This window comes from Bombina bombina, chromosome 5, assembly GCF_027579735.1.
Source record: "Bombina bombina isolate aBomBom1 chromosome 5, aBomBom1.pri, whole genome shotgun sequence".
Classification (NCBI taxonomy): Eukaryota; Metazoa; Chordata; class Amphibia; order Anura; family Bombinatoridae; genus Bombina; species Bombina bombina.
Genome location: NC_069503.1, coordinates 959,416,173 through 959,434,330, shown reverse-complemented (window position 1 = coordinate 959,434,330; position 18,158 = coordinate 959,416,173).

Here is an 18,158-nt window from a genome sequence, read left to right as displayed (position 1 = left end):
AAATTTTTTCTTTCGTGATTCAGAGAGAGCATGCAATTTTAAGCAACTTTATAATTTACTCCTATTATCAGTTTTTCTTGGTATGTATTTAAAAAGCAAGAATGTAAGTTTAGATGCCGGCCCATTTTTGGTGAACACCCTTGCTGATTGGACAGCACCAATAAACAAGTGCTGTCCATGGTCCTAAACCAAACATTTGCTGGCGCTTAGCTTAGATGCCTTCTTTTTAAAATAAAGATAGCAAGAGAACAAAGAAAAATTGATAATAGAAGTAAATTAAAAAGTTGCTTAAAACTGCATGCTCTATCTGAATCACGAAAGAGAAAATTTGGGTTCAGTATCCCTTTAAGGAAGACCGCTGCCCCTTAACTTATCCACCACCTCTGAGGTCGCGGACAGCAATCATCCCAATCAGATACGACTGGGATGATTGACACCTCCTGCTAGCAGCCAATTGGCTGCAAATCTGCTGGGGCCGGTTTGTCTTCATTTCGAGCCAGTAAGTCAGCATCCACTGGCACAATTTATGATTGCACAAGTAATGGAAGCATGTATTTTCTATTTACATCCCTTAGTGATTATCCTCCACCATCCTGTGAGTAATCAGTGTGTAAAATGAATTGTTAGTTATGGGTAATGAAAGAACTCTGCAATATATTTTCATTGTTTATTTTGCCCCCTTTCATGGAATTTAGCTCTGAAAATTGTAGATTTTCTCATTCTCAGAGACTAAAATGCACTCTGCTGACTTCTCAAGACTAACCCTGCTACATATCTATACCTAATTGACTTTAAAGGGACATGAAACACAATATTTTTGTCTCCCATGATTTAGAAAGAGCATGCAATTTTAAAAACTTTCTAATTTACTTCAATTATCTATTTTGCTTCATTCTCTTGATATCCTTTGCTGAAAAGCATATCTAGATAGGCTCAGAAGCTGCTGATTGATAGCTGCACATAGATCTTGTACTACAATGTGTCCCTTTAAGGACTAGTTGTGGACATATATGCATTTCCTGTTAGCATCACATTTAGATTAAACAGCTAAAATGTATCCTTTTTAATATTTATTACATGTTTATGTGTTATCTTTTCATTTGCATGATAGTAATTATTTACATTTAACATCTGGTAGCAAGAAAGGAATAAGTACCAGATATGGGATGAAAGATATTCATTGGACAACCAGACAGCACTAAATAGCTAAAACTATTTAAACAATATTATCCCGTATAAGAATACTTAAGGATACGACTGAGATATTTATACAGTATATAATAATTATAATTAACATTAGTCAATTTACATGTGCAATAATGTTATGACTAATGATCTTGAAATAAATGGTTGCTTCATCAGAACAAGCTATTAGGAGTTATCAGTTGTAGAAACACTTTGAAAGCAAGTCCTCATTCCTTTTGGTGTGGCCAGATACCTTGTATTCATTATAGTCATGTTTTTAATGTTTTTTTTAAAAAGTATGCTAAGTATAACTAATGCACACATATTTGCAAAGTTTATTAAAGTGCCTCTCTAATATACTTAAGAACTGTGATGTATGCGGAATATATAGCGGCCGATTTATCAGTGTCCGCCCCACACCGATAAATGCCAACAGCATACGCTGTCTGCATTTATCATTGCACAAGCATTTTGTGGGAAATGCTTGTGCAATGCCGCCCCTTGCACATTTGCTATGATTGGGATGAATGACACCCCTGCTAGCGGCTGATTGGCAGCGAATGTGCACGAGGTGGCATTGCACAAGCATTTCACACAAAATGATTGCTGTCCACTGCCTCAGAGGTGGCGGATAAGTTAAGGAGCAGCAGTCTTAAAGGGACACTCAATAACATTAAACTTTCATTATTCAGAGCATGCAATTTTAAACAATTTTCCAGTTTACTTCCATTAACAAAACGTGCATAGTCTTTTTATATTTTAACTTTTTGAGTCACTAGCTCCTACTGAGCATGTGCAAGAATAAGTGTGTATGCATTTGTGATTGGCTGATGGCTGTCACATGGTACAGGGGGAGTGGAAAAAGACATAACTTTTAAAATTGTCCGGGAAAAAAATCTACTACTCATTTGAAGTTCAGACTAAGTGCTATTGCATTGTCTTGTTATCTTACATTTGCTTATTATGCAAATCTACAGTGTTGACTGGTCCTTTAAGATTGCTGCTTCTTAACTTATGTTTCTGCATTCGCAACATGGTAAATCGGCCCCGTATTGTAAATTACTTGATATATAGGTGATACATACATTATAATTGACATTATATGAACAGACACAGGCTCTCCATGGGACCAATGCACAATGTACTTTGAGAACATGTAACCTACTCCATGTTAAAGATACAACTTCCTAAATTGTGAAGTTATTTTTTGATATTTGTGATTCCTGATATTTTTCTAATAGACCAAAATATTGTGAATGTATACTAAACTTGAGCAGTCATTGGGGCCTATCTATCAAGCTTCGTGTTTCTGGCGAGTCTTCAGACTCGCCAGAAACACAAGTTATGGAGCAGCGGTCACAAAGACCGCGGCTCCATAACCTTGTCTGCCTGCTCTGAGCAGGCGTACAGGAATCGCCGGAATTCAACCCGATCGTGTATGATCGGGTTGATTGACACCACTGCTAGTGGCTCATTGGCCGTGAGTCTACAGGGGGCGGCGTTGCACCAGCAGCTCTTGTGAGCTGCTAATGCAATGCTGAATACGGAGAGCGTATTTGGTTCTGAATCATCTATAACTTTTTCCACCAGTTACAGCAGACAGTTCAACTATATTAGTAACATCATAAGAAAATATTTACCGGTTTTGGATAGAGACACCCTTTTACATGATTCTTTAAAGAACCATGGTATTAGACTAGTTAGCAAAAAAGCCAAAACCATTGGTAATTATTTAAGTAGAGATTTTTCCACTAAGGGGGTCAACACTTGGTTGCAACCAGTAATGGGATTCTACAGATGTAGAAGAATCCCCTGTAAAAGCTGTGACCTTGTTACTTCAGGTACCCAATTTAAATCTACGATTACAGGGAGAATCTTTAACATCAGATACAGATTATCATGTAATTCGAGGTACGTGGTATATTTATTCATTGCAATATTTGCTGCAAACAATATGTGGGCAGGACCACAAGACTTCTCAAAGACAGGATTAGGGAGCATTTGCTTTCTATTAAACACGACCCACCTTCTACACCGGTTGCCAAACATTTTGTTGAACAATTCTTGTCTATGATTATGCCCATTAATGATAGTAACCTGGGGACTATGTTTAGTTTTCAAGGTATAAACCATGCCCCTTATGATATTAAAGGAGGTGATAGAGTAGCTGCCCTTAATAGAAAAGAAGCCTTCTGGATTTTTACATTATCCACAGGCGTTCCTCAGGGCATCAACAAAATCACGGATCTTAGATACTTTGTGGATTGAGTCTTTTTGTTTTCGTTCTAGTCTGGTTCAGCTCAATATCTTGAATGTTTTATCAGTGTGGTATTTCTTGTTCCAGCTTTTAATCCTTCAAAATCAGTATATATAGCTAGTGGAACCTCGATTTGTGCTTCTTCACACGCATCCTTGCCATTATAGGTTTTATGTTGGATGGGCCGTTTTAAATTTCAAATTTAAATTTATTTTCTATTTATTTATTGAAATGTCACATTTATGGATTATTTCATTTCATGTCACTACAGGTTTGCAACATATTTATATCATGTTAGTTGTTTGTGTCTTTAAACACAAATTTTCACGAGTCTATGTCTAGAATAGTTAAAGGCGAAATTATTGGTACATTTACCTTTTTAGTAAGTTCACATTTTAGCCTTTCTATATTACTAAGAAGTAGGACTGGTCGTATTATCACCCGTCCTAACTATATTTTGAGAAATTTTACACTAATCACAGATTATTATTCCAAGTATGTTTAATAGAGGAAAGGGTTTAATATACATTAATATACATTATTACCTTAAGCACCTATATTTTATATTTTTATTTTCATATTTTTATATCTTAACACTCTAGGCAAGTGTATTTTCATTCTTGAAATTTTAGTGGGGTTTTTTTTGTGGGTCACATAATATTATTTCCTCATCTTTGCACTGGTTTTACACATTCCTTTATATTCTATATACGATCTGGAGATCCTCTGTAAGCGCTTTCAACTACTGATAAAACAACAACAGTATTATCATTTTTTAGCTTTTATTTGCTAGTCATTTATGTTCATCTGCTATTATTCGTTTTATGGTAATATTAGAGAATAGTGAGATTCGATTGTTTATTATTGTTTGGTTAAGCTAGTTTTATTGTATCTTCCTTACTTACCTGATATCGATACAAGATATCACGGAGATTACAGGGAAATACAGTTGCAGTTTAAAACAGAGTTCTATGTAAATATCTCTCTATATTTCTATGCATGATTGTTTGCTTATACCATATGCTGTTCCTTTAACATTAATTAGCAGGTGTTTCTACTATGACGTAGCTAGGTGTGCCTTTCTTAAGCTGTGTGTGTGTTAACTTGTTTAGTCCCAGACGAAGTGCCTACGGGCAGGAAACGCGTCGGACGTTCTTGTTGTTCTCAGCTCACTCCTGAGCCCGCTTGTACCCTGTAACTGTTTGCAAGACTTACAATAAAGTCCATTTTTTTCTTGCACCATGCCCTGCGGATGTATTATGTCCTATTACAGGTAACTTCTTGATATAATAATTATAATTAATATTAGTCAACTTACATGTGCAATAATGTTATGACTAATGATCTTGAAATAAATGGTTGCTTCATCAGAACAAGCTATTAGGAGTTATCAGTTGTAGAAACACTTTGAAAGCAAGTCCTCATTCCTTTTGGTGTGGCCAGATACCTTATATTCATTATAGTCATGTTTTTAATGTATTTTTTAAAAAGTATGCTAAGTATAACTAATGCACACATATTTGCAAGGTTTATTAAAGTGCCTCTCTAATATACTTAAGAACTGTGATGTATGCGGAACATATAGCGGCCGATTTATCAGTGTCCACCCCACATCGATAAATGCCAACAGCATACTCTGTCTGCATTTATCATTGCACAAGCATTTTGTGGGAAATGCTTGTGCAATGCCGCCCCCTGCACATTCGCTATGATTGGGATGAATGACACCCCTGCTAGCGGCCGATTGGCAGCGAATGTGCACGAGGTGGCATTGCACAAGCATTTCACACAAAATGATTGCTGTCCACTGCCTCAGAGGTGGCGGATAAGTTAAGGAGCAGCGGTCTTAAAGGGACACTCAATAACATTAAACTTTCATTATTCAGATAGAGCATGCAATTTTAAAACAACTCTCCAATTTACTTCCATTAACAAAATGTGCATAGTCTTTTTATATTTTAACTTTTTGAGTCACCAGCTACTACTGAGCATGTGCAAGAATAAGTGTGTATGCATTTGTGATTGGCTGATGGCTGTCACATGGTACAGGGGGAGTGGAAAAAGACATAACTTTTAAAATTGTCCGGGAAAAAAATCTACTACTCATTTGAAGTTCAGACTAAGTGCTATTGCATAGTTTTGTTATCTTGCATTTGCTTATTATGCAAATCTACAGTGTTGACTGGTCCTTTAAGATTGCTGCTTTTTAACTTATGTTTCTGCATTCACAACATGGTAAATTGGCCCCGTATTGTAAATTACTTGATATATAGGTGATACATACATTATAATTGACATTATATGAACAGACACAGGCTCTCCATGGGACCAATGCACAATGCACTTTGAGAACATGTAACCTACTCCATGTTAAAGATATGACTTCCTAAATTGTGAAGTTATTTGTCATTCCTGATATTTTTCTAATAGACCAAAATATTGTGAATGAATACTAAGCTTGAGCAGACATTGGGGCCTATCTATCAAGCTCTGAATGGAGCTTGAAGGCCCGTGTTTCTGGTGAGTCTTCAGACTCGCCAGAAACACAAGTTATATAGCAGCGGTCACAAAGACCGCTGCTCCCTAACCCTGTCCGCCTGCTCTGAGCAGGCGGACAGGAATCACCGGATTTCAACCCGATCGAATATGATCGGGTTGATTGACACCCCCTGCTGGCGGCCCATTGGCCGCGAGTCTACAGGGGGCCGCGAGGCCGCGAGTCTACAGGGGGCGGCGTTGCACCAGCAGCTCTTGTGAGCTGCTAATGCAATGCTGAATACGTAGAGCGTATTGCTCTCTGCATTCAGTGATGTCTTGCGGACCTGATCTGCAAGAAATTTGATAAATAGGCCCCATAATATTAATGTTAACTATATTTATTTATATTATTATTCCCATGACATAATACATTAATGTATCATGATTTTTTTCTATGAAACACCAAAAAAAAGCATTAGGATTGGATTTGTCCACTTTGGTTCTAAACTGTTCTTGAGTGCATTAAAGCAGTGAATGAGATACTCTTATGATTACTTCATTAAAGAAACTCAGTACAGCATTATCAATATACACAACAAATCAGTGTGAAAGTGAGCATCTCAAGCAGCACAAGCACAAGCATTTCATATGGCTCATAATATATTTTGTAATACAAGTGCAGCAACAACATTCATATTTACTGAACTCAGCAGGCCCAACAACGACAGGCATCAAAAGCTACAATTTAACTGAGTATTGCAGAATCACCTAAAGGATAAATGCAGCGATAATACCACAAAGCTGTCAATAAAGATAATTATCACATCAACTCAAAAGATTTTTCATAGTTACTATTGAGTTTTTAAAGTGTGTAAACTGGTGGTTACATAAAACAATACACACTTAAAAATATATTTTCAGGGTTAAGTGAAAGCTGAACGCAGCAAAATACAGAGATATTCTTAATGAAAACCTGGTCCAGAGCATTCAGGACCTCAGACCGGACCAAAGGTTTACCTTCCAACATTACAATGACCCTAAGCACACAGCCAAGACAATGCAAGAGCAGCTTAAGGACAACTCTGGGAATGTCCTTGAATGGCTCAGCCAGAGTCCGGACTTGAACCCAAATGAACATCTCTGGAGAGACTTGAAAATGTCTGTCTGCAGGGAAGAATGGCAGAAAATCCCCAATTCCAGATGTGCAAAGCTTGTTGTATTCTACCCAAAAAGACTTGAGGTTTTAATCGCTGCCAAATGTGATTCAACTGAGTACTGAGTTAAAGGTTTGAATATTTATGTCAGTGTTATAGTTCAACATTTACTTTACAATAAATTTGCATAGTTAGCAAAAATCAGTTTTTTTGCTTTGTCATTATGGGGTGTGGATTGATGTGAAAATAATTTAGACCTTTCTAGCATTAGGCTGGAACATAACAAAATGTAAAAAATGAAGGGGTCTAAATACTTTCTGAATGCACTAAAGGTGTGATATATATATATATATACAGTATATATATATATATATATATATATATATATATATATATATATATATATATATATATATATATATATATATATATATATATATATATATATATATATATATATATATCTCACACCCTTATGAGCATGTTGGACATCACATTCCAAAACCATGGGAAATAAACTGACAAAGTGCATTTGTTTACAAAATGTAGATTAGTTTATGAAAAAATAACCTTGAAAGAAAAAAGGAGGCTCAGTTGGAGAAATGACCTCCATGTACAATAGTAATACATCGCCTTCAGAGCATATTATCAAATATAAGTTAAGGGAAAAAAATAAAAATATAAATAGCCAAAGTCCATAGAAAATAGCATTAATTCTTAATTACAGCAAAATATTTTTTTGCCTTTCATAACTAACCTTCAACTGTCCAACCTTTAATCTTCCTACGTTTTCATATTATGCCACACTTTCAGATCCTAGGCTTCTTGTCTTCCTGGTCTATTATTATCACATAGATGTTTTTTGCTATTTTAACATCTGTTAGGTTATAATAATGACAATAAATTCTGAAAACATAAAAGCTGAAGGACAAAGCTAATTGCAACAACCCTAAGCACAACAAATTGTGTTTTTTGGGGGGGAAACTAATCCCTCTCTAAGCTGCTGTGTGAGTCAGTTTATTTCACTGTACTTTGAGAAGCAGAAATTATATTGCAAGGCTGTGTGGCAAAAGAATTTATTGTAACCGTAAAATTCTTTATGTTTCACTATGAAACATGTCAGCTCTGAAAAAATAAATGATTTTGGTTATGTACTTCTATTTACAAATGATACAAGATATATACAGAACAGAATTTTATTACTTGTAGCATTTATAGCTAAGGAAAATATCATACCTTACGTTAGCAATAAGAATATATTTATATACAATTCTTTGGCAATAACTGAAGCTGCTTGTATATTTGAGAAAGCTATTAAATGGTTATACCCCACTGAGAACTATGACCTGCTCAATTTCAAGCATAATATATCTACAGTATTTGAAAGGCCCATATATTTTTGTAACTTATGAGACCGTTTGGTATAGGTGACCCTAGCTTTTAAAATCCATGCTATGTGCACACATGAATGCAAACATGAGTATCATCCTTTTGCAATTGTCAGACATTTCCCACATATATATATATATACACACACACGATTGTTTGCATAGGAAAATGTATAGGTTAAGTGATTACTGTACCAAGTCACCTGTTCAGTACCATAAGAGACCAAATGAAAATGGGCCAAATTAAGTGGCAAACTAAATATTTTTTTTTCCACGTGCACTAACACCACAATACATATATACATATATTAACACACAAATAGACATGTATATACATATAGACTTATATATACACCCATACACATATGTAGACATAAATAGATATAGATAGATGATAGATAGAAACATATATACATTATAGCCCTTTCCAGTCAAACAACATGTCATATACCATATACTTTTAATATTAACCCTAATATTTATATGAATAATTGTATTCAGTTAGTGTATTCAGTGCATATATGAGTGTACTTTATTTTAATGTAATGTACCTATGTTGTGCTTGGTGCAACTTTCTTTTACCCCTTACACTTTATGCTAGGTCTTCAGTAGCGCTAACCTGAGCTGAAATGTTCGAATCGAATTTAGAATGTTTACATAACATTCTAACAAAAAAATAAAACTTACCAGGATAGGCTCAATGACCTAAATATGTATAGCTTAGAGGAGAGAAGGGAAAGAGGTGATATGATAGCAACTTTCAAGTACATTAAAGGGACATGCCACCCACATTTTTTCTTTTATGATTTAGAAAGGGAATGCAATTTTAAACATCTTTCTAATTTACTTATATTATCTAATTTGTTTTATTCTCTTGATATTCTTTGATGAAAAGCATATCTAGATATGCTCCCTAGCTGCTGATTGGTTGCTGCACATAGAAGCATCGTGTGATTGGCTTACCATGTGCACTGCTTTTTCTTCAACTAAGGATATTTAAAAAATGAAGCAAAATAAATAATGGAAGTAAATTGTAATATTGTTTAAATTTCTATTCTCTATCTGAATCATGAAAGAAAGATTTTGGGTTTAGTGGCCCTTTAAAGGGCTTAGTAAAACTGAGGCTGTGGGTATTTTACATAAAATGGAAAATTCAAGAACAAGGGGTCATGAGTTCAAGCTAAAGGGTAGTAGATTCAGGAGTAATTTGAGGAAGCACTTCTTTACAGAAAGAGTGATTGATTTATGGAATAAACTTCCTCAAGAGGTAGTAGCAACAAACACTGTGGGGGACTTTAAAAATGCATGGGACAAGCATAAGGCTATCCTATGAACTAGATAAGTTTATACTGTTAGGTAAGGTTGGGCAAACTTGCTGGGCCTATGGCTCTTATCTGCCATCAATATCTATGTTTCTATGTTTCTATGTAACATTCGATTTTCGAATGTTTGTTTTTGAATTTTTAGATTACATTCGAAAATATTTGTTCAAATAATAGAATGTTTAGCTTTGTGTTATATTCAGTATTTGAATTCGATATCTGTATTTCACATTCGATTTTGAAATGTAATATTCAAATTTGTTTCAATATATACCATTCGATTTCGAAATGTAATATTCGAATTTGATTCCAATATATCACATTTGATTTTGTAATGTAATATTCGAATTCGATTTTAATTTCGATATAGTATTTCTAAGCTACAATTTTCTTTTGTAATGTAATATTCTAATTCAAATTCATTTTTATAATTCAGTTATCCTATAAATATTAGAATTATTTAATATTAAAATACAAATATTCAAATCAACTTATTCCCTCCCATATGTAAATGAAATAGTTGTAGTAGTTGTTAAAATTTCATTTGACAGGTTTAGTTTTGGAGAAAAGGGACGTACTGGTTTGGTGGTCGTGTTGGAATGTTTTGATACTGATTTTTTTTCTAAATACTACTATTATCTATCTATTTGCTCCTGTGGCATCTTTTATTTTTTATTTTTGTGTGGACACAACTGTGGAGGGTGTACTGCACACCATGAGAAGACCATTTTTTATCTCCATCTTCAATCAATTTCATATATTTTAGGTGGCTACCTGCTTTTAGTTTGTGCATTTATTTAGTTGTTTTTTAGTCTATTCAACATTAGTGTTTCTTAACCACAGTCCAGAAGTGGCCCTAACAAGTCATAATTTCATGATGTCATAACTAGAGCACTGGTAAAATAATCAGTACCTATGGTGAGAGCCAGGTTAGTTACCATGGTTACTGATTATTTTACCTATGTTCCAGTTAAGATGTTATGAAAATATTGCCTACTAGCCTAGGTTTACTTGAGGACTGTGGTTGAGAAGTACTGATCATAGAGATGTTGTACTTGTAATGTAGTGTGGGTTGTGTTTTACTGTGCTAGCCCTGCCTTGTATCTGGGTATTGAATGGGCATTGGCAGCCAGTGATGCTGACTGACTAGGGTCTAATTTATATTTGTAGACTAGATTTTCATTTAGATTTGTGAAGTATGATATGTTAAAAAGATACAGTTTGATACATTTCGAATATTCGATTTCAATCAAATGTTTTTGAATGTTATATTTGATTTTCAGAGTAATATTCTAAATAATGCAATCCATTTTGATTTTGAATGTCCATAAAAAATCAAAAATATACATTTGAATTTCAAATGTGTATATTTAATCTTTTATGTACATTTGAAATCGAAAGTGACATTCGAAAACTGTAAATAACATTAGAAAATAGAATTTTTAAGAATATTCGTTCTTATCAACATTCGAACTTGTAATTCGAATTTCGGTAATAACATTTGTTCTAACAAATTAATTCAAAAATTCACACATTCGCCCATCCCTACCGCTTACTAGATTACAAGTGGAGTGGTAGTTTGCGCTCACGTGTTAACTCCACTAGAAGTAAGCATTTTGTGCGTGTCAGGTAGCGCACGTATTATAAGTTGAAAGTAAAATGTTGTTGCACAAGCGCTAAGCCAATGCAAACAAAAAGCCTTAGGGGTCAATTTATCATCTGCCAGGCAGACATGATTCGCTGTAGCGAATCATTATGTCCGTCCGGTATCGCTAAATGCAGATAACATACGTTGTCAGCATTTATCATTGCACAAGTTTTTCTAGTGAAATGCTTGTGCAATGCTGCCCCCTGCACATTCGCGGCCAATTGGCCGCTGGTAGAGGGTGTCAATCATCCGAATCAGATCGGGATGATTGCAGTCTGCCACTTAAAAGCTTCTTAAGTTATGTTTCCGGCAAGTCCGAATATTGCAGCCACTTTAAAGTATTCCCCCATAGACTTCAATGGAGTGGGAAAAGTGGGAAAAACCTAACAGCCTTACTCGCGCACATTTTCTCAAGTGCGCTAACCCGACATGAAACATGAATATTTTACATTTTAATGCTCTTCACGTAGAAGATTATGTTCTCTCTATTCATAAATACATATTTCTTTATATATCTGATGGTATTTTGGTACAATATATATCTATACCTATATATAGATGATAATATTTAGGTATAGATATATACAGATATTTAAATATAATTGAACAAAGAAAGATACTGAAGAGGGTATGATTCACCTCTCCCTCATAGAAAGGGAATACAGCACTCTTTTAAATAAACAGTTTGACTTTACTTGTTCCTTTTAGAAATCACCAAACACTGTGTGAGCAACAAGCCTGTCCTGTCTATTACTAGTATAACCATCATATATGTCACACACATGGCTATGTAAGAAATCACTTCTTTCTAACATATAGCTTGCTATGAAAAGTACTCTAGTGAGCATCTATAGTCAAAACCAACATGAGGAAACAACAGTCTAATCTATATGGAACACAATATACACTTATCATCAATTAGCATTATAATGTATACAATTCATCTTATATATCAATCTAATACACTGTTGCTTAACATATGTTACTACATTGTTATGGAAAGAACTTTAGGACAGTCTGCAGCTTTAGCCGGCCTCGAGTTTTGGGAGCTCACAAAACTAATCAGAAGTACCTCTGTATATAGTCTCCAGCAAATGGAAAGTGTTCGCAAAATTACTACGGTTATTAAGCCACATTCCAGGTCCTGCAGACACTTTCTCAGTGAATTTAAGAAAACAAAATCCAAATACCTTTTTTGTGAGTGTGTTTGATATGCATGCGTGTTTACACCTGCATTGCTGTAGCCTCTCAGGCCTCTGTTTCACGAGAGCTTATTTGTACAAAGACAGCTTTCTGTGTATCCACCCTTTGTGACATCACAGATGAAGTTAAAGGGACATAATACCATATGCTAAATCACTTGAAACTGATGCAGTATAACTGTAAAAAGCTGACAGGAAAATATCACCTGTGCATCTCTATGTAAAAAAGGAAGATATTTTACCTCACAATTTCCTCAGCTCACCAGAGTAAGTGCTGTGTAAAAAAGGAATATATTTTACCTCACAATCTCCTCAGCTCAGCAGAGTAAGTTCTGTGTAAAAAGTTATACTCAGCTGCTCCCAGCTGCAGGTAAAAATAAAAAAAAAATGAAGAAATGAACAGCAGCCAATCAGCATCAGCAGTGCTGAGGTCATGAACACTTACTGTGATCTCATGAGATTTGACTTAACTCTCATGAGATTTCATAGTAAGCTTCCTTTACCTGATTGGTGAAATAATATGAGAGTTCACGAGGCTCATCCTTTCAGCTGTCCCAGGACAGACATACTAAAATGCTGCTTAGAAATCCTTTACAATGGGAGGTGGCTACTGAGGAACTTTTGAGGTAAAATATCTTTTTTTTTTACATAGAGATGTTCAGGAGATATTTTCTAGTCAGCTTTTTACAGCTATGCTGCATCACTTTCAAGTGTTTAAACATTTTGGTATTATGGCCCTTTAACAGCACTTTCACCGACTTTTACTGGCTTTCACTCTTAGGGCTCGATGATATATTGTTCGCCAGCTCAAACCTTATTTTCTCGCTGACACTCGCCGGGCTGCCCCGGTGCAATGATCGTAAAAAAGTGACAGTCCCTGCGAGTTGCGAGATGGCTCCTATTAAAAGTAATGGAGCTCGCTGGATAGGGAAACTTCGCTCCTTAGTGCGAAGTTAGCAGAGAGCAGGGGGAGCACTTTAAAATTAAAATCCTGCAGCCAATATAACTCACATTACGCTGCTTTCTGCTTATAGCATCTTACATTCGCCTATATGTTCGTATGCATTTGTTTTTCTATTGGGGTTATAAGTGTTCGTATTGTTTTGACAAAAACTCGCCACCTTTTAGTTGGCGAGAAAAAACTGTGATATCTGCAGTGCGAAAATCTTTATAGAATTACGCTGGGATTAGTGATACATTTTCATATACGCCCATGGAATGCCCATGTTCAGCCCATTTTACAAAAACACAACAATTACGCTTTACATTTTGTATTTATAAATTCAAATTTCTGTTTGATTTTTGCACATTCAGTGTACTACAATTAAAATTTACGCTGTGAATATTTAATTTGATTTATTCCTGTGTAAATTAGATACTAATTTTACGTTTTTGTTAACATACGATTTTTGGTGAAGAATTTTGTTACGATTTTTGATGCACCTTAACAATACAATTTTTCCCTGCTTATTTTTGTGTGAATGATTCAAATATTTGTTTTGTATAATGTTTAAAATACGAATTTTGTTGTGCACATTTCATATGAAAATGCAGTATACGCCCCTTAGCGAGACACCCTGTTTTCAGGGTAAAAAATGGCTTTAGATCATTTCACAAGGGAAATAGAAGGACTGGCGAGCATTCTTTAATAATCACGCCAGCCCAGAGAGCTTTCAATCATTGAGCCCTTAGACCTGTATTCCTCATGAAACTATATAAAAGGTATATGGACATCTCAAAACATCTTCAACCGGATTTGGTGTTCATATCCATAAAGCATCCAGCCACTTTTTAAAGGGCTCAATTAGAATATACTAAGCATTTCCATAAAATCATGTTATAACAGTGTGACACCTTGAACATGGTTATAAAGACAAAAGCATACAGTAATAACCAACGCCACATGCATTTCACCCCTATATATATATCATAGTGGGGCTTCATCAGGGCTATGAGCTCCTTACCTTACATCACATATTTAAATCCTAACAGGCCCTTCCTACTTTACAAAGTGACCAGCTTCTTAAAGGGACATTACCCCCTTAAAAGCTAAAGTGTTATTTTCTTTTCTTCAAAAACGTACTTATTGTTATATGGCATACACATTCTCAGAGCCTTTCACCTATATAGCGTTTTATAAGAAACAAGCATAATCCAATTTATCATTCATGCCAAGGGGATATCTAGTTTTTAAATTATATTTTCATCTTGCCTCCTTCTGCAACAAACATTTATCCATATTTCCTCCTCTATTGCCAAGTGCTCTAATGTATTTACATATGTGTCTATATATATGTATACATATGTATTTATGTGTTTATATTTATATATATGTCTGTAAATACATATATACACATAAAAATACTGTCATGAGATGCAGGACATATGCAGGACACAGCAATGATGGTACAACTCTATTTTATTGCAGAGCATAGCAATACACATCTAGTCAGGTTGATTGTACTAAACTAACTGCGACACAGACACCGGACCTAAGCCCCGCCCCCAAACTAGTGACATCACATCCTGCTCTCATCACATCTTCCCCTTTTTCAAAGGCAAAGCATACATTTGCCTATAACAAATAACAAGGTATACGAACAGAGTATACAACAACAATTTTTTTTAGAACATTATATAAACAAACAGGTTAGAAAACATAAACAAATAAATTAAATCCTGACTTGGACATCGGGGTAGATTACCCTAGTCCACAGTGACCAAGGGATTATTCTGCCCATACTTCCAGTCACTGTTCTAGCTAAAGTCAGTCCCTATATCGGGCCGGAAGTTTCACCACTCTTCCGCTTGATGTAACTTTGCATGAACTGTCCTCTGATACAGAAGATGGTGAATTAGAGTCTGCTGGAGGCAAACATATATCCCCACTGTGATCTTGATGAGGGGAAGGCACCTCTCTTAGAACAGGGGATTCCACCGGCGGTGGTACTGAGGTATCCGGTTCCAGACTCTCAGGTACAGGCTTAAGATATCTTCGGTTACGACGTGTAACCGTCCCTCCCTCCTTAAGGACTGTGTAAGACCTTGGTTCTGGAGAGCGGCCCACTACCGTAGCAGGCGTCTTCCATTTCTTCTCATCATCCAGTTTAATTCTGACACTTTGGCCCGCTTTCAGTTCCTGTAAAGGCCTGACAGAATGTCTCCTGTCGTAGAAGAAACGATTTTTGGCCTCTTCATCCCTCCTAAGGACTTCGTCCCGAGGAACAGGGCCAGGTGGCTTGAAGACACCCACTGAGGGTAAAGTGGTGCGAATCTGGCGTCCTAGCATCAGCTGTGCCGGGCTAAACCCGGTGGCTTGAATGGGTGTCGCCCTGTATGACAAGAGGGCTAGGTACGGCTCAGATTGCTTTAGAATGAATTTTGTTGTTTGAACTGCCCTTTCAGCCATTCCGTTGGCCTGCGGATAATGTGGACTTGACGTGGAATGTACAAAATCATATTCCCTGCTGAAAGCACTGAACTCTGAAGAAGCGAACTGCATACCATTATCACTCAGCAGCTCCATTGGAATGCCCCAGCGGGCGAACAAGCTCTTCAGGCGAATGATAACGGCCTGACTTGTGATATCATTCAGGGGTGCAATTTCCAAATACCTGGAATAGTAGTCGATCACAACAAGAAACTTTTTCCCGTGCAGTTCACACAAATCAGCAGCTATTTTCTGCCACGGCCCCGCAGGCAGCGGAGTAGACATCAAGGGCTCCCTTCCCTGAGTAGGCCGGCGTTCCCGGCAAAAGGCACATTTAGACACGTGATTTGCAATGTCGGAGCTGATCCCAGGCCACCACACAGCTGTAGCTGCTCTCTCTCTGCACTTTGTAATGCCTAAGTGGCCATCATGAATCCTGTTTAACATCTCTTTCCTCATGCTGACAGGAATTACAATGCGGTCTTGGAACAGCACAAACCCCTCCAGCTCCATGAGCTGCGACCTCTCTGGCTGGTAAGCACTTAAAGACATCCAGGCTGCCCGACTCTCGGGCCAGCCTTCTTTTATGTACCTTATAACTTCTTGCAGATCTGTGTCCAAATATGTCTCTTTCTTTATCTCTTCCAGTTTCCTTGAAGAAATGGACTTAGAGGCCAGAACTGAATCTACATACACTTTCACATCCGATTCTGTGGAGGATTCTTCAGCAGCAGCCAGCGGGAGCCTGGATAGTGTATCCGCCAAAACCAGTTGTTTCCCCGGCACATGCACTGCCTGAACATTGAACCTGAGCAGTCTCATTAAAAGTCTCTGGCATCTCAAGGGTGTTTTGTCAATGTCATAAGAGTTAATTAGAGGCACTAGCGGTTTGTGGTCAGTTTCCAGACTAAATTTCTCCAAACCCACTAGATAGCGCTGGAAGCGCTCACAGGCCCAAACTGCAGCCAGGCACTCTTTCTCAATCTACACGTATTTTGACTCAGCAGCCGTCAGTGTGCGGGAACAGTAGGCGATGGGCTGTAGTTTATTTCCGTTCAGCTGCAGAAGTGCAGCCCCCAACCCATAACTGCTTGCATCAGCACTAACCACAGTCTTTTTTGAAGGGTCGTAGAACCCCAGCACTGGGGCAGACCCCAGCAGGGACTTGGCATGCAGGAAAACTTTTTCTTGTGAAGGTCCCCAGACCCAGGCAACATCTTTCTTAAGCAACTCTGTGATAGGGTGTAAAACTGTTGATAAATCTGGAAGAAACTTGCCCACATAATTTACAAGGCCCAATATCTGTCTCAGCTCATGTACATCAGAGGGGCTCTTCATCTGTTCAATAGCACAAATTTTCTCGGGGTCTGGCTTGATGCCATCCCCGTTGATGATATGCCCAAAGTAGCATAATTCAGTTTTCCTAAAATGACATTTTTCTTTATTCAGCTTCAACCCAGACTGTTTGATAGCCTGTAGCACACAACTCAAACGCTGATCATGCTCCTCCACTGTGGACCCATACACTAGAATGTCGTCCATGATGACCGCTGTGCCCACGTGGTCACTCAGGAGAGAACTCATTTCCCTTTGAAAGATTTCAGGAGCGGAGGATATCCCAAAAGGCAGTCTGCAGAAGCAGAACCGACCTACCGGTGTGATAAAGGTAGTCAGTTTGCGGCACTTTGGATCCAGGGGGATCTTCCAAAAGCCGCTAGAAGAGTCTAATGTGGAAAAGAACTTCGCCCCTGCCAACTTCGGAGCTATATCTTCTAATGTTGGCAGCACAAATCTCTCTCTCTTCACCGCCTCGTTCAACCTTTTCAGGTCCACACAGATGCGCACCTTTCCATTTTTCTTTGCAACTGGAACAATGGGGGCACACCAATCAGTCGCTTCAACAACCTCTTCAATAACCCCCATAGACTTCATGTGCATAAGCTCTTCCTCCACTTGAGGCATGAGCGGGAACGGAATTCTACGAGGAGTAGAAATACTGTATGGGACTGCGTCACTTTTAAGTGCTATACGGACTGGTTCGCAATTTAGTAGGCCCAATTCGCCAAACATATCTTCGGAAATTTCATTCACTCT